General features: G+C 48.0%; 1 protein-coding gene and 1 non-coding gene across 2 annotated transcripts in view; both read right to left on the bottom strand.

Moving 5' to 3' along the window:
- The window catches only part of LOC139263985 (myosin-IIIa-like), a 211,748-nt gene that overhangs the window by 24,978 nt on the left and 168,599 nt on the right, over nt 1–18,171 (bottom strand). The gene's annotated exons all lie outside the window — the stretch shown is intronic.
- On the bottom strand, nt 17,879–17,973 carry trnai-uau (transfer RNA isoleucine (anticodon UAU)). The gene is made up of 2 exons: nt 17,936–17,973; nt 17,879–17,914 (listed from the first exon to the last, which is right to left on the bottom strand). It is a non-coding gene; the product is annotated as a tRNA-Ile (tRNA).

Here is an 18,171-nt window from a genome sequence, read left to right as displayed (position 1 = left end):
CAGGCCCATTCTTGGGAAAAATGTTTTTAGTGATTGTAGATGCGTACTGCAAATGGATTGAATGTGTGATAATATGTCGGCAAGCACGTCCGCTGCCACCATTGAAAGCCTACGGGCCATGTTTGCCACGCACGGCCTGCCTAATGTCCTTGTAAGTGACAATAGGCCATGTTTTACCAGTGCCGAATTAAAGGAATTCATGACCCGCAATGGAGTCAAAGATGTCACGCCTGCCCCGTTTAAGCCAGCGTCCAACGGTCAGGCAGAATGAGCAGTTCAAATAATCAAGCAGAGCTTGAAAAGGGTAACTGAAGGCTCACTGCAGACTCGCTTATCCCGAGTCCTGCTTGTTACCGCACAAGACCCCATTCGCTCACCGGGGTCCCTCCCGCTGAACTGCTCATGAAAAGGGCACTTAAGACAAGGCTTTTGTTAGTCCACCCTGATCTACCAGAACAGGTAGAGAGCAGGCGGCTTCAACAGAATACATATCATGATCGCGCAAATGTGTCAAGCGAAATCGAAGTAAATGATCCTGTATTTGTGTTGAACTATGGACAAGGTCCCAAATGGATTGCTGGCACTGTTTTGGCCAAAGAGGGGAGTAGGGTGTTTATGGTCAAACTCTCAAATGGTCTCACATGCAGAAAACACTTGGACCAAACCAAACTCAGATTTACGGACTATCCAGAACAACCCACAATAGACTCTACCTTTTTCGGCCCTCCAACACATACACACAAGTGGCAACCGACCCAGTGGTTGACCACGAAGCAGAACCCATCACCCGCAGCAGCCCAGCAAGGCTCACCACCCCCAGCAGTCCAGCAAGGCCAACTGCGCAGCAACCCAGCGAAGGCCCAACAGATGACTCACCAATACTAGCATTTGCACCGAGATAATCAACCAGGGAAAGGAAGGCCCCAGATTGACTCACATTGTAAATAGTTACACGATTGACTTTGGCGGGGGAAGTGTTATTATGTATGTAAACCTGCAATTACCATGTCTAACCACCAGAGGGCTTATCCCCTGGAGTCCCAAGGGATCCCACAATCCCTTGGGAGCCCCTGCATATAAGGAGGCCTCACAGGCTGGAGAGGCACTCTGAGATCTGTAATAAAGGACTACGGTCACACTTACTTTGAGCTTGCAGTATCTAGTCTGACTCTTTATCCAAGACATAACAATGGTCATGCACCAAAACAGACAAATCCCCGTATTCTTTGTCCTTTGGACGTAAAGGCAAGAGAAGATTCTTCATGAGGCCATAAATTGGAGGAAAACTGCCCTGCACCGAACTGCTTCAGCCTCTCCCTCCAAAATACTGATCCAGGCGGTCGATAAAATCCACTCAATCCTCGTCATCCGCGAATCTCTCCAGAATTCCAATAGTGCCCATTGTACATGCGAAGGTCCTGGAGTTACCTCGTCACCAAATGTAATGAATGTAATGACTCAAAAGACTTGTTACTGTAAACTGCCTCAGGTGTAAACCTGATCCAACTTTATTCGTGCCCAAAGTAACCTGCGTGACATGGTACCCCCGCTTATATACCAGTGACCGTGCACGCGCGTGTACAGCCCGATGACCTCCGACAGTGGCGCCCCCTGGTGTCTGGTGACCCCAAGCATATATACATAACAACAACAAAACAAGAAAATCCAAGGAAAGTCAGTGGCACAATATGAATGCATGTGGAAACCCAGCCGATTGCAGAAGCACTTCAATTAGAAGCAGATCTGAAAAATTCAGGAGATCAGGGGCCAAAATTCAGTAGCGCAAGAAAGCTGGCACACCAATGATTTTTTTTCTCTGTACTTACCGCACGGATCCATGATACGGTTGAAAGGGCGATTTTCAGGACTTTGACATTTTTTCAAAGTCCAGAGGAAATGTATCATAGTGGCGGGCCACAGACTCAAAGGAAGGCTGAGTGGCTCAATATGGGTAGGACCGGAACTCCACCGCTGGTGACGTCACAGTGCGTGTGCATCACCGCGCTCTCACCCCTCCGTTAAAGGGGAGAGAATCTGTCATTCTAGATCTTCAGCCACTGGGCCACCAGGGAGGGTTTCGGGTGGGCCAGTGGCCTGGCACCTAAAAGGGGGTTCCAGGCTGCCCGTTGGTGGCTCGACCGAACCTGGGGGCACTATTTTGCTGGCCGATCAGGAAGTCAGCCGGCAAAAATTAATACATGGCAGCCGCGGCAGTGCACCCTCCCATTGAAGGGCTGCCACGCTGCTGGGCTGCACACAGTGCGGAGAAGGTGCACCGACAGAGAAAGCTGTCGGTGGCACCACGCGGTGGTGCAATGAGTTTTCGACCTGAATTTAGGTCGGTTAGTTTTTAAGCTGAGGGAAAGCGGCAGTGCTCATTCTGATGACGCGCTTGTGGCGATCATCAGGATCGGACAGAGTCGTGACCAGGCCGAAAAATCCCTGACCTGAATTTGGGTTGAGTCGGCTATTTGACGACAAAGCAGCGGCCACGGGAATGCGCCGAAAGGCCGCCGCAAACGGACAGTAACGGATCTCTCTGCGACCCTGAATTTTGGCCCCTAGATCTCTTTACTAAGCTTCATTCATGTGAATGATACTATATGGGTGTATTCCTTGTTATTTACAGATACAAAGCAACACTATACTTGTGTAACATTCTATATGTCAGAAGCCTAGAATTTACTGTTGGCGATATTAGTGGACCGAAAAATGAGGTTAGAGTGTATTTATCTGCAAACATCACTGACAGTAATTTCTAACCTGGAATCTTCAAAGGGAAACCTCCTTTTCGAGTTTTATACATGCAATTCCAGTGTATTTGAACACCTGCCTTAAGAAAAGTAGAAAAGTAAAAGGTGACATCAAACAACTGGATTACTTTTTATTTCCCTCAAAAATGGACCCTTAAGACAAAGGTCAGTATTAGTATAAAATAGTCTGCTCCACCTTACACTCCCTGATGTCGATAAGCCTCCGGTGCTCATTTGTTGCAACATATACCTCAGGGCATGTTCAATAACCCTGAACAACACATTTCAGTTTTAATTAAAGAGAATATTGTTCCAGAAATTGGCGGTGTGTGATAGGAATTTGTTCTTAGTGATGAGTCAGTGCAGGGGTTTTGTTATCTCTCTTGTACAGTGCTGTGGAATCACTAGATGTTTGCGTCTTCGTGACTCAGATAATCGTGCACTGAAAGGCTGTCATTTAGTGCTTTTATCAACAAGGGTGACGTGTTATTTATAATCCAATGCTTCAGCGTACCAGTCTCCGTGTTCTTATGAAGTTTGTTTAAAAACCTGCAATCAATGGTATTTTCCGATGTAAAAAGCAAAATAGAATGATTTGATAGAAGAGAAAGCCCAGACAGAGGAATAAAAAGATGTAAGAAGTTATTTTCTGACAGTGTTAACTTACAATTACTTTACTCTTCAATATCCAATATAAATCATGAGAACAATTTGAATTGGAGGTGCTGAATTAATGATTAGGTTCTGATAAAACCAATTGAAAAATCAATTTGCAACCTGAATAATGAAATCAAATGAACTTTGTACCCAACGTATTACTTTGCATAACCGAACTGGAATCAAGCTATTAGGGGGCAAAATTGTTCCTTTTTATAGCCCCTTTAGCACCTCCGTGGGTCAATAACGGGATGGAAGAGACGTTTCGCCCAGGGGAGGGGACGCTACCGCCTCCTGGGAAATTGCCCTGTAGATTACGGAGGAGCTGCTATGCGCCCTGCTCATGGTTAGCGCCCCTGGCCACTGCACAAACAGCGATGACATCATCGCCCTGCAACTCCTCACTGCCCCGCGCCGACCCTTTAATGCCCCACAGGTGAAATTGCCCCGCGGACCGTGAGGCTGGTGCGAGCAGATGTCAACGCAAGCTTTGTGTGGCACCAAGCTGGCCGACATCTGCTCCTTAAAGGGGAGGGCGCTAGTGCTCCGGGCCACCATCTTATTTTGCCTGCCGACTCTTGGTTCGGCTCGACGATGGCAGCCCTAGTGTGGTCCGGGCCGCCATCGTGCAGCCCAGCACTCAGTTTTGGGTGCCAGGCTACAGGCCCAGTCCCACGCTGCCCTGGTGGCCCAGTGGAGGCCATCAGAGGCCTTGCAGAGTGCGCAGCGGCCTTGCCCTTTAAGCGACGGGAGAGGAGCGTTGAAGCGCATCAGCGCTATACAGAGTATCTACAGAGGGCCCTAGTAGCGCCCCGGGAACCGTTCCCAAAGGAAGTGGAGTGCGTGAGATTGCGTTCCACTTTCTTTGAGGGGTGGTAAGCCCAATTCAGCGGTGGGGGGCGGGGGGGGGGAACTTCTGCACCGGGCGCAGAAAGTCCCAGAATTTAGACCCTTGAAGTGCAGTCACTCTTGTAATGTAGTGAAACGCAGCAGTTAATTTGTGTTTGGCCGGGTTCCAGATAAAGCAGTGAGATAATGGGGCACAAATTGATCCTCGTTGTGCACCATCGAAGTCAGAGATGGTTTCAGCAACATATGACTCGAGTATTAGGCTGAACTTTGTATTACAGAGACGCTTTCTGAGGTAGTTCTCCAGTACTAAGTCGCAATTCCACTGCTGGAGAACCTGTCCCATATATATTGCCAGGTGGTAACTGTGGCAGCTGTCATGTTTGTAACATTCACATAAATGTAACCAATATGTAACAAGACTGTACACTGTATACAACTGTGAAATACACACATTGACCACAGTTGGTGAACTTGTGGGAGACACTCCTCACCTGGTCAGCCAGGTACTTAAAGCGAGGTTCCACACATGCTCAGCACTCCTTGGTCCTGGGAATAAAGATGCAGGTCATGAGTCACCTTGTCTGCAGTGTATGCCTCGTGTGACTTCATAGTACAGTGCAGAGACACTACATTTGGCGACGGGAAACGGGAATCAACGGCTCACGAGAATGGTCACTGGTAGCACAGATGAATGGTACTGTGTTGGTGAGGACTGGGACGATTTTGTTGAGAGGCTCCAGCAGAGCTTTGTCACGAGGGACTGGCTGGGAGAGGCAGCAGCCGACAAGCGAAGGGCGCAGCTACTGACCAGCTGTGAGCCTAAGATGTACGCGCTGATGAAAGACCTGCTCGCACCTGAGAAGCCGGTGGACAAAACCTTTGAGGAGCTCAGTAAACTGATCGGTGAGCACCTCAAACCGGCGAGCAGTGTACACATGGTCTGACACCGATTCTATTCACACAGATGTCGGGAGGGACAAAGCATATCGGACTTCGTTGCAGACCTTCGGCGTTTGGCCAGCCTCTATAAGTTCACAGATGTCTGCAGGGGGGAGATGTTAAGGGATTTCTTCATTAAGGGCATTGGTCATGCCAGGATTTTCAGGAAGCTTATTGAGACCAAGGACTTGACTTTGGAAAGGGTAGCTTTGATAGCTCAGACCTTCTTGGCAGGGGAAGAGGAGACCAAGATAATTTACACACGCAGCCCTGGTTTCAACGTGGCGATGAACCAGGGAGTTAATATAAAAGCGATACAGAACCCTGCAGGCAGGCAAGGGCAATTCGACACCGCCCAGGCAGGCAGGCAAGGGCAATTCGACACTGCCCAGGCAGCAACAGATTCCAGGGTGGGACAGCAACAGAGACAATGGCAGGAGGATCGGCAATTCACACCATCACAAGGGACAATGCATCCCGGGATGGGACCATTGACACACAGCAACAGAGTGATCAGGAGTAATCAAAGAGACAATCAGAGAGGAATGCCTGATAACAGTTCCTTTGTGCACAACAATCTCAGCTCATGCTGGAGATGCGGGGGCAGACACAATGCGAAAACCTACAGGGTTCAACAATTTATCTGCAGAACCTGCTATTTCAAGGGACATTTGGCCAGAATGTGCAAAAAACCCAGAGAGAGGTTAGTTTACGAGGCAGAGGAACCAGACGAAGAGTCTGCAAGGCAGTTGGATGCTTGGGGCACAGCCATGGGCGCTGAAGTCCAGCGGGTTCACGTGGCAGACATCCACAGCTCATACACTAAAATGCAGCCTATGATGATGAAAGTTCTATTAAATGGCATCCTGGTACGCATGGAGCTGGAATAGGAGCTAGCCAGTCACTTATGATTGTCCAACAATTCGAAAGACTATGGCCACTCAAAGCTAGCAGACCCAAACTAGAATGCATTGAGACGCAATTACGAACGTACACCAAAGAAATCATCCCAGCGCTCGGCAGTGCAAATTTGGTGGTCACACATAATGGATCAGAGAACCGGCTGCCACTCTGGATTGTTCCGGGGAAGGTCCCATGCTTTTGGGGAGGAGCTGACTAGCTGAGATGAACTGGAAATGGGGGGATGTGCACGCCATTTCATCTGTGGAGTGAAGTTCATGCTCACAGGTCCTACAGAAATTCGAATCACTATTTCAACCTGGGATCGGAACTTTCAAGGGCACCAAAGTAGTGATACGCATCACCCCAGACACCAGACCAGTGCACCACAAAGCCAGAGCCATGCCGTATGTGATGCGTGAGAAAATTGAGAGTGAGTTGGGCAGGCTGCTAAGAGAGGGCATAATATCGCCTGTTGAATTCAGTGACTGGGCAAGCCCCATCGTTCCTGTCCTTAAAGCGGATGGCTCGGTCAGGATTTGTGGCGACTACAACCGAGTGTCACTACAGGACCAATACCCGCTTCCAAGAGCGAAGGACCTTTTTGCCACGCTGGCAGGTGGCAAGCTTTTCCCCATGTTGGACCTCACTTCAGCCTACATGACCCAGGAACTGGCCGAAGAATCCAAGCTACTAACCACCATCACTACGCACAAGGGGCTATATGTTTACAACAGGTGTCTGTTTGCCATTCGTTCAGCGGCTGCTATCTTCCAGAGGAACATGGAAAGCTTGCTTAAATCCATTCCTGGCACAACCGTATTCCAAGATGACATTCTAATGACGCGTCGAGACACCGAGGAACACCACCACAACCTGGAGGAGGTGCTACGCTGACTGGACCGGGTAGGCTTGTGACTAAAGAAGACCAAGTATGTGTTTTTGGCCCCTGAGGTCGAGATTTTGGGCAGGAGGGTTGCCGCAGACAGGATCCGTCCTACAGAATCCAAAACGGAGGTGATCCATCGTGCGCCCCGGCCTGGCAACACATCGGAGTTGCGGTCATTCCTGGGACTCTTAAATTACTTCGGGAACTTTCTGCTGAACTTAAGTACATTGTTGGAGTCACTACATGTGCTCTTGCGTAAGGGTTGCGAATGATTTTGGGGGGACTGTCAAGAACGGGCTTTCAATCGGGCGCCGAACCCGCTTTGTTCGAATATGCTGTTGACCTTGTACAACCCCTGTAAGAAACTGGTTTTAACATGTGATGCATCATCCTATGCAGTTGGGTGTCTGTTGCAGCAGAGTACTGATGAGGGCCAGCTTCAATCTGTAGCCTATGCCTCCAGGTCGCTCTCCCAGGCGGAACGGGGATATGGGATGGTTGCAAAGGAAGCACTTGCATGTGTCTATGGGGTAAAAAAGGTGCACCAGTACCTTTTTGGCAGAAAGTTCGAGTTAGAAACGGACCACAAGCCGTTAACATCCATGTTGTCCGACAGCAAGGCCATCAATGCCAATGCATCAGCTCGCATACAGCAATGGGCTCTCACGCTGGCTGCGTATGATTACACCATACGGCACCGGCCAGGCACCGAAAATTGCACCGATGCGCTCAGCAGGCTCCCACTAGCGACCACTGAAGGGGCGTCGGAGCAAAGCACGGAGATGGTCATGGCCGTTGAGATTTTCGACACCGCAGGCTCTCCCATCACAGCCTGCCAGATCAAAATCTGGACCAACAGAGACCCCCTTCCGTCACTGATAAAGAAATGTGTCCTGACTGGGGATTGGGCGCCCGCACACGGAGCGTGCCCCGAGGAGGTCAGACCGTTTCACAGACGGATGGATGAGCTCTCCATCCAAGCCGACTGCCTGCTATGGTGCAACCGGGTAGTCATGCCCCAGAAAGGAAGGGAAGCTTTCATCAGGGAACTCACAGCGATCACCCTGGCATCATACTAATGAAGGCCATTGCCCGGTCACATGTATGGTGGCCGGGAATTGACTCAGACCTGGAACACTGTGTTCGCAGGTGCACGACGCGTGCTCAGCTGGGAAATGCCCCCAGGGTGGCCCCCCTCAGCCCGTGGCGCTGGCCCACCAGGCCATGGTCACGCATTCATGTAGACTACGTGGGCCCGTTTATGGGAAAAAAGTTCCTGATTGTTGTCGATGCATACTTGAAATGGATTGAGTGCATCATATTGAATTCGTGCATGACATCCACCACTGTGGAGAGTTTGCGCACGGTATTTGCGACCCATGGCTTGCCAGACATCCTAGTTAGCGACAATGGCCTGTGCTTTACTAGCTATGAATTCCAGGAGTTTATGTCGGGTAATGGTATTAAACACGTCAGGACAGCGCCGTTCAAGCCGGCTTCCAATGGCCAGGTGGAACGTGCGGTTCAAATCATAAAACAGAGCATGCTCTGGATTCAAGGACCCTCCCTTCAGTACCGCCTATCGCGCCTCCTGCTGGCCTATAGGTCCCGCCCACATTCACTCACGGGAGTCCCATGTATGAGGTCATCCACCTTGGGAAAAAAAACAGTAAAAGGGAATATTATTTGAATGGGGAGAAATTACAACATGCTGTGGTGCAGAGGGACCTGGGGGTCCTTGTGCATGAATCCCAAAAAGTTAGTTTGCAGATGCAGCAGGTAATCAGGAAGGCGAATGAAATGTTGGCCTTCATTGCGAAAGGGATGGAGTACAAAAGCAGGGAAGTGTTGCTGCAACTGTATAAGGTATTGGTAAGGCCGCACCTGGAGTACTGCGTGCAGTTTTGGTCACCTTACTTAAGGATATACTAGCTTTGGAAGGTGTACAGAGACGATTCACTAGGCTGATTCGAGAAATGAGGGGGTTACCTTATGATGATAGATTGAGTAGACTGGGTCTTTACTCCTTGGAGTTCAGAAGGATGAGGGGTGATCTTATAGAAACATTTAAAATCATGAAAGGGATAGACAAGATAGAGGCAGAGAGGTTGTTTCCATTGGTCGGGGAGACTAGAACTAGGGGGCACAGCCTCAAAATACGGAGGAGCCAATTTAAAACCGAGTTGAGAAAGAATTTCTTCTCCCAGAGGGTTGTGAATCTGTGGAATTCTCTGCCCAAGGAAGCAGTTGAGGCTGGCTCATTGAATGTTTTCAAGTCAAAGATAGATAGATTTTTAAGCAATAAGGGAATTAAGGGTTATGGGGAGCGGGCGGGTAAGTGGAGCTGAGTCCACGACCAGATCTGCCATGATCTTATTGAATGGCGGAGCAGGCTCGAGGGGCTAGATGGCCGACTCCTGTTCCTAATTCTTATGTTCTTATATTCTTAGTCCCGCCCACGGAACTACTCATGAAACGCACGCTTAAAACGCGGCTGTCCCTCATTCATCCTGCTCTGTCAGACATTGTTGAGGACAAGTGCCAGTCCCAAATCGAGTGCCATGATCGCAACTCAGTGTGGAGATGCATAGAAATCAATGACCCTGTATTCGTTCTCAATCACGCATTGGGACCTAAGTGGCTTGAGGGCACTGTAATCGGCAAAGAGGGGAATAGGGTCATAGTGGTCAGACTAAACAATGGGCAGATATGCCGCAAACATCTGGATCAGGTAAAGAAAAGATTCAGCATGGACACTAAGGAACCTGAAATAGACCATGCGATGTCAACCACACCACTGCCAGTGAACGAGCAACAAGGATATTCAAAGCATGCACAGTCCCTGCGGCCAGCCCAGACAGGCCGGAACCAACTCAGGCGACAGAGACTCATGCCAAGGCTCAACCACCAGAGCCACAACTGCGGCGCTCCACGAGAGAGCGGCGACCGCCTGAAAAACTCAATCTTTGACCCAAAGACAGTGGGGGGAGGTGATGTCATGTTTGTAACCTTCACATAACTGTAACCAATATGTAACAACACTGTACACTGTATACAACTGTGAAATACACACCTTGACCACAGGGGGTGAACTTGTGGGAGACACTCCTCACCTGGTCATCCAGGTACTTAAAGGGAGGTTCCACACAGGCTTAGTACTCCTTGGTCCTGGCAATAAAGGTGCAGGTCATGAGTGACCTTGTCTGCAGTGTATGCCTTGTGTGACTTTATAATACAGCGCAGAGACACTACAGCAGCTGGATTGACTTTAAAACAATCACATAAGCACTGCCTATTTTGTTCAGTGCTGCTGCCTTACCCAGTGGCTGGGAAGCATAAGTAAATTGCTTCACTGGTCTGCACAGAGGCAGCCGGGAATGTTTCAGCTGCTCAGTAATGGACACTATTTCTGGAAGCTTGTGTTCAAATCATTTATCTTGATCGGACACACTGTCTCCAATGTTTATATTCCCAGTTTAATGCTGACTTGAGAGGTAACAAACTGTAAATATAAGTGGGCTATTAATATCTGCAGAACATTAATTCTGTCTATATGAAATAGCAAGTGAGAAATTATTTTTGCTCAGTGCCAGGCATGAACCAGCACATCATTAATAAGTGGACGCCTGTGTCACTGTCACTTTCCACGTCGGTGCCGTATTCCTTCATAATGTATTAAAACTGAGCTGGTAACGTTTATATGATTAAAAAGATGGGTTTAGCCATATTCATTGGTGTTTTTTTTCCTGTTTAGTTGGAGGAATGGGAGTGCTGAGTGCTGCATGGAGTAGTTTTACAATCTTTATTGCTAATGAAACAGATTTTCAATGGGAAAAAGAGTTTAAATAATTAGGCTGTCATGTGATTTATCTCTGTGAAATATGAATGTATTTAGTGGAAACAATCGCTCTAATTTTCTCAGGATGTCTCCCGCAGAGCTGGCATGACTCTTGCAGAGCATCGCAGAAACCCCTGGCCCTGGTATTTAGGTGGAGCTGGGAAGGGGGCGGGGAGGAGGATAGAAATGGCTGAAGAGCACGGTAAAGCTGGGGGCACGGATTCCCAATTTAATGGCAGGACCACATTATCATTTCTTTCTTCCATTTCCCGCCCGTCAGCCAGCCAAATGGACAGCTTGGGCGAGCAGTCCCCGGCAATCGGGACATGGAGGTCGGGAGAGAAGCATTGGGGTGGGGAGGATGGGATAGGCTGGATGGAGAGAGATCATCGGGGCATCGGGGGGGATGTAATTGGTTGGATGGAAAGAGATGAGGCTTGAGGGTGGGACGAAGATTGACGATTACTGCAGGGGAAGGGGTGGGTGGGGGAAGAGAGTGGCCGCGATTGGTGAGGGGGGGAAGCCGAAGGCTTTCTTGAGGGGCTGGGAATCACGTCTGCTCCTTCTGGCCCATGAGGAGTGCTGTAGAAGGCACTTACCTTGTGGAACTGGCAGCTCCCGCCTCCATTTCACTGCCGGGTTTCCTGACCCCTGGGAAACCGTGCAACAACTGTAAACAACAACAAGGACAATTTGTATCAAGATTACAGAGATAGGGAGGGGCGAGGCATTGGAGGGTTTTGAAAGCAAGGGTGAGAATTTTAAAATCGAGGTGTTTCTTAACCAGGAACCAATGTATGTCAGCGAGCACAGGGGTGATGGGTGAATTAGACTTGGTGCGAGTTAGGACACGGGCAGCAGAGTTTTAGATAACCCCAGGTTTATAGAGGGTAGAACATAGGAGGGCAGCCAGGAGTGCATTGAAATAATGAAGTTTGCTGGTAACAAAGACATAGATGAGGGTTTCAGCAGCAAATGAGCTGAGGCAAGGGAAGAGACAGGCGATGTTCCAGAGATCAAAATTAGGTGGTCTTAGTGATGGCGTGCATATGTGGTCGAATGCTAATCTCGGGGTCAACTATAACACCTAGGTTGCGAACAGTCTGGTTCAGCCACAGACAGCTGCTAGGGAAAGAGCCAGAGTCAGTGGTTAGGGAACGGAGTTTGTGTCAGGGACCAAAGACAATGGCTTCTCAATATTTAGTTGGATGAAATTCCTGCTCATCTGACTGGATGTTGGACAATCTGTGGAGGTGGTGGTGAGGTACAACTGGGTTTCATCTGTCTACATGTGCAAACTGTGTTTTCAGATAATGTCAGCGAGGGACAACATGTAGATGAGAAATAGAATGTGAAATAAAATTTGATTCAGGCTTTGTGGGAGCCGATTACATTAGCATGGGTGCTGTTTATACGGTCTCACCTTGGTCCTCAGAATCTGACTATGATGAGCCCCAACACCAGCAGCACCAGGCACACCAACACCACCAACCTTCTCCTCAATCACCTGATGCTCCACAGTACAGAGGGCATCAGCGGAAGGCTGCACCATGCCAAAGGCGATAGCCCCCAACACAGGGTATACAGACAGAGGATGAGCTTCCTCAACATGACTGAGCAGCAGTGCCAAAGGAGGCTCAGGCTATCGCACCCGGTCGTCGCAGACATTTGTAGCTTGCTGGAACAAGACCTGTTGCCCAGTTGAGCGGGTGGACATGCATTACCAGTGGCAGCAAAAATCGCCAGTGCCCTCAACTTCTTTCTCTCAGGCTCTTTCCAGGGATCTGCAGCAGACATTTGCGGCATCTCGTAGTTGGCCACCCACAGATACATCACACAGGGAATGCTCTTTTTGACAAGTCAGACAATTATATAAACTTTGCCACTTATGAAGCCAGTGTTACTGAGCAGGCACTGGTCTTTGCCACTCTGGCTGGCTTCCCATGGGTGCAGGGCATCATCAACTGCACACATGTGGCCATCAGGGCACCCCATCATAACCCAGGATTCTTTGTCAACCACAAGGGCTTCCACTCCCTCAATGTGCAGCTCGTCTGCAACCACAGGAAGATCATCATGCATGTGTGCGCCAAGTTCCCTGGCTGCTGTCATGACTCTTTAATCCATCGCCAGTCCACCCTCCCTCAGCTCTTCGCACCACCAACAGACTTACCAGCTGGCTGCTTGGAGACAAGGGCTATCCACTGATGTCACTCTTGAGGAGACCAAGTGCTGAGGCCCAGGAGAGATATAAACAGCTAAGCGATCCCAAAATTAATGGATCAGAACAAAGCTCTGTAGTCCTGCCACATCCAGACGTGAATGGTGGTCGACAATTAAACAACTAACGGGAGGAGGAAGCTCCATGAATATCCCCATCCTCAATGATGCCGGAGCCCAGCATGCAAGCATTTGCAATCATCTTCAGCCAGAAGTGCTGAGTTGGGTGATCCACCATCACAGAAGCCAGTCTGCAGCCAATTTGATTTACTCTGCATGATATCAAGAAACTGCTGTGCCCACTGGATGCAGCAAGGGCTATGGGCCCCGACAACACCCCGGCTGTTGTGCTAAAGACTTGTTCTCCAGAACTAGCCGTGCCCCAAGCCAAGCTGTTCCAGTACAGCGCTGGCATTTACCTGACAATGTGGAAAACTGCCCGGATATGTCCTGTCAACAAAAACAGGAAAATTCAATCCAGCCAATTACCGTCCCATCAGTCTACCCTCAATCATCAGCAAAGTGATGGCAGGTGCCATCGACAGTGCTATCATGCGGCACTTTCTCACCAATAACCTGCTCAGATATGCTCAGTTTGGGTTCTGCCAGGACAACTCGGTTCCAGACCTCATTATGGCCTTGGTGTAAACATGGACAAAAGAGCTGAATTCCAGAGGTGAGGTGAGAGTGACTGCTCTTGATATCAAGGCAGCATTTGACCGAGTGTGGCATCAAGGAGCCCGAGTAAAACTGAAGTCAATGGAAATCAGGGGGAAAACTCTCCAGTGGCTGGAGTCAGACCCAGCACAAAGGAAGATGGTTGTAGTCGTTGGTGGTCAATCATCGCAGCCCCAGGACTTGTTTCAGGAGTTTCTCAGGGCAGTGTCCTTGGCCCAATCATCTTCCGCTGCTTCATCAATGACCTTCGCTCCATCATAAGGTCAGAAGTGGGGATGTTCACTGATGATTGCAGTGTTCAGTTCCATTCACAACTCCTCAGAAAATGAAGCAGTCCATGCCCACATGCAGCAAGATGTGGACAACATTCAGGCTTGGGCTGATAAGTGGTAAGTAACATTTGCACCACACAAGTGCCAAGCAATGACCCTCTCTGCAGAGTGATCACAATGGCCCAGATTTTACAGTCACACTTACACTTGCCCACAGACCTTCCATGGGCTTTTGCACTGGACCTCGTGGTGATTAGAAATCCAAAACAGTGCGGCAACCTTTACAGGGGATCTGGGACCTGTGTGAGCAGGTCACGCAACCATGCCTTTCCTTAACCAATCAGATTCAAGAATCTTTACTGAGACACACAGGCCCTGAACTTTACTGGGCCTGGATTTCTAAGCATGGGGAGGGGGGAATTCTGGAGATGCTGTGGAATTTTAACTCTTCTTAAGATTTACTCGCTGTTAAAAATTCCCTTACACTTGAATAGCAAAGCGCTTTTAATGGGTATCTAGTAGGTAGCTACTACAACTTCACACCCTTCCATGTATTTGACTGCTGAGTCGCTTGGCGAGATAGCGGTATAGTGAAGCTCATGGAGGATCAGCAACTTGCTGGTTTTCTCATTTAACTGTGTACATACGGTTGCCCGAAGTTGCTGTTCAATTTACTCTTTAATAACGGTGAGTGCTGATAGCCTCACCATTATTTTTACTCAAACTCCGGGCCATTATTATTAGGTTTGAAGTAGTTATGGAAAGGGACCAAGGAAGTTCAATGGTGAAAATACCCAACTGGAAGAGAGCCAGTTTCAGTGTTTTGAGAAGAGATTTAGCACAGGTTGACAAGAAAAAAACATTGGCCAAGAAAACAGTATTTGAGCAATGGCAGGACTTCAAGGCGGAGATAGATCAGACACAAACCAAGTATATTCCCATAAGGAAGAAAGATAGGGCATCCAAAGCTAACACTTCCTGGATGACAAAGGAAATCGAGGTTGAATTAAACAGAAAAAAGAGGTTTATGTGAAATATCAGTTACAGAATACAACAGAAAACAAGGCAAAATAGAGAGCATGCAGGGGAAATTGAAAAAGGATATAAATAAGGGCAAAAAAAGAGTATGAGAAAAGATTAGCGGGCAACATAAAAGGGAACCCAAAAATTGTTTATAAATATATAAAAAGTTAAAGGATAGTTAAAGGAATAGTGGGCCTGATTAGGAACAGAAAAGGAAATGTTTCTGTGGGGGCAGAGGGCATGATGGAGATACTGAATGAATATTTTGGGATGAACAACATGGTGAGAAAGTATAATCTAAATGGTGCTATTTTGAAAGGGTTGGAAGAGCAGAGGAACCTGGGGTGCATATTCACAAATCTTTGAAGGTGGCAGGGCAAGTTGATAAGGTGGTTAAGGAAGTGTATGGGATACTTTACTTTGCAAATAGGGGCATTGAATACAAAAACAAGGAAGTCATGCTAAAACTTTATAAAACATTGATTAGGCTTCAGCTGGTGTACATTGTATAATTCTGGGCACCACACTTTAGGAAGGATGTCAAAGCCTTGGAAAGGGTGCAGAGGAGGTTTACCAGGATTATACCAGGAATGAGGAACTTCAGTTATGTGGGGAGATTGGATAACCTGCGATTGTTCTCCTTAGAGTAGAGAAGGTTAAGGGGAGATTTTATAGAGGTAAGAAAGAAAGACTTGCCCGAACACCAGATGTCTCAGAGTGCTTTACAGCCAATGAAGTACTTTTGGAGTGTAGTTACTGTTGTAATAAGAACATAAGATCATAAGAAATAGGAGCAGGAGCAGACCATACAGCCCCTCAAGCCTGCTCCGCCAGTTAATACGATCATGGCTGATCCGATCATGGACTCAGGTCCACTTCCCTGCCCGCTCCCCATAACCCCTTAATCCCTTATCGGTTAAGAAACTGTCTATCTCTGTCTTAAATTTATTCAATGTCCCAGCTGCCACAGCTCTCGGTGGCAGCGAATTCCACAGATTTACAACCCTCAGAGAAGAAATTCCTCCTCATCTCAGTTTTAAATGGGCGGCCCCTTATTCTAAGATTATGCCCTCTTGTTCTAGTCTCTCCTATCAGTGGAAACATTCTCTCTGCATCCACCCTGTCAAGCCCCCTCATAATCTTATACGTTTCCTAGAAACATAGAAACATAGAAAATAGGTGCAGGAGTAGGCCATTCAGCCCTTCTAGCCTGCACCTCCATTCAATGATTTCATGGCTGAACATGCAACTTCAGTACCCCCTTCCTGCTTTCTCGCCATACCCCTTGATCCCCCTAGTAGTAAGGACTTCATCTAACTCCCTTTTGAATATATTTAGTGAATTGGCCTCAACTACTTTCTGTGGTAGAGAATTCCACAGGTTCACCACTCTCTGGGTGAAGAAGTTTCTCCTCATCTCGGTCCGAAATGGCTTACCCCTTATCCTTAGACTGTGACCCCTGGTTCTGGACTTCCCCAACATTGGGAATATTCTTCCTGCATCTAACCTGTCCAAACCCATCAGAATTTTAAACGTTTCTATGAGGTCCCCTCTCATTCTTCTGAACTCCAGTGACTGCAAGCCCAGTTGATCCAATCTTTCTTGATAGGTCAGTCCCACCACCCCGGAAATCAGTCTGGTGAATCTTCGTTGCACTCCCTCAATAGCAAGAATGTCCTTCCTCAAGTTAGGAGACCAAAACTGTACACAATACTTCAGGTGTGGCCTCACCAAGGCCCTGTACAACTGTAGCAACACCTCCCTGCCCCTGTACTCAAATCCCCTTGCTATGAAGGCCAACATGCCATTTGCTTTCTTAACCGCCTGCTGTACCTGCATGCCAATCTTCAATGACTGATGTACCATGACACCCTGGTCTCGTTGCACCTCCCCTTTTCCTAATCTGTTACCATTCAAATAATAGTCTGTCTCTCTGTTTTTACCACCAAAGTGGATAACCTCACATTTATCCACATTATACTTCATCTGCCATGCATTTGCCCACTCACCTAACCTATCCAGGTCACTCTGCAGCCTCATAGCATCCTCCTCGCAGCTCACACTGCCACCCAACTTAGTGTCATCCGCAAATTTGGAGACACTACATTTAATCCCCTCGTCTAAATCATTAATGTACAATGTAAACAGCTGGGGCCCCAGCACAGAACCTTGCGGTACCCCACTAGTCACTGCCTGCCATTGTGAAAAGTACCCATTTACTCCTACTCTTTGCTTCCTGTCTGACAACCAGTTCTCAATCCATGTCAGCACACTACCCCCAATCCCATGTGCTTTAACTTTGCACATTAATCTCTTGTGTGGGACCTTGTCGAAAGCCTTCTGAAAGTCCAAATATACCACATCAACTGGTTCTCCCTTGTCCACTTTACTGGAAACATCCTCAAAATATTCCAGAAGATTTGTCAAGCATGATTTCCATTTCACAAATCCATGCTGACTTGGACGTATCATGTCACCTTTTTCCAAATGCGCTGCTATGACATCCTTAATAATTGAATGCATCATTTTACCCACTACTGAGGTCAGGCTGACCGGTCTATAATTCCCTGTTTTCTCTCTCCCTCCTTTTTTAAAAAGTGGGGTTACATTGGCTACCCTCCACTCCATAGGAACTGATCCAGAGTCAATGGAATGTTGGAAAATGACTGTCAATGCATCCGCTATTTCCAAGGCCACCTCCTTAAGTACTCTGGGATGCAGTCCATCAGGCCCTGGGGATTTATCGGCCTTCAATCCCATCAATTTCCCCAACACAATTTCCCGACTAATAAGGATTTCCCTCAGTTCCTCCTCCTTACTAGACCCTCTGACCCCTTTTATATCTGGAAGCATCGGCTGCTCTAGGTGAGTCTCGAACTCACAACCTCGGCATTTCTCGGGCTTGATACTATCATATAAGTACCGCGCGCTAACCGATTGCGCCACTAGAGCTCAACCTTTCCTCATAAGTCAACCCCCTCATCTCCGAAATCAACCTAGTGAACCTTCTCTGAACTGCCTCCAAAGCAAGTACAGGCAATTCTCGCGGATCCAACGGAAAACTGTTGTAATGGGATTTAAAATTCTGTCGCTAACAAGTGAAAAGACAGCCCCAAATAATTTGGAAAAATCACCTTCCAAACACTGTGC

This window comes from Pristiophorus japonicus, chromosome 5 (genome assembly GCF_044704955.1).
Source record: "Pristiophorus japonicus isolate sPriJap1 chromosome 5, sPriJap1.hap1, whole genome shotgun sequence".
NCBI classification, from domain to species: domain Eukaryota; kingdom Metazoa; phylum Chordata; class Chondrichthyes; family Pristiophoridae; genus Pristiophorus; species Pristiophorus japonicus.
The sequence above is the reverse complement of the archived record's forward strand: the minus strand, read 5'-3'. Positions and strand labels throughout refer to the sequence as shown.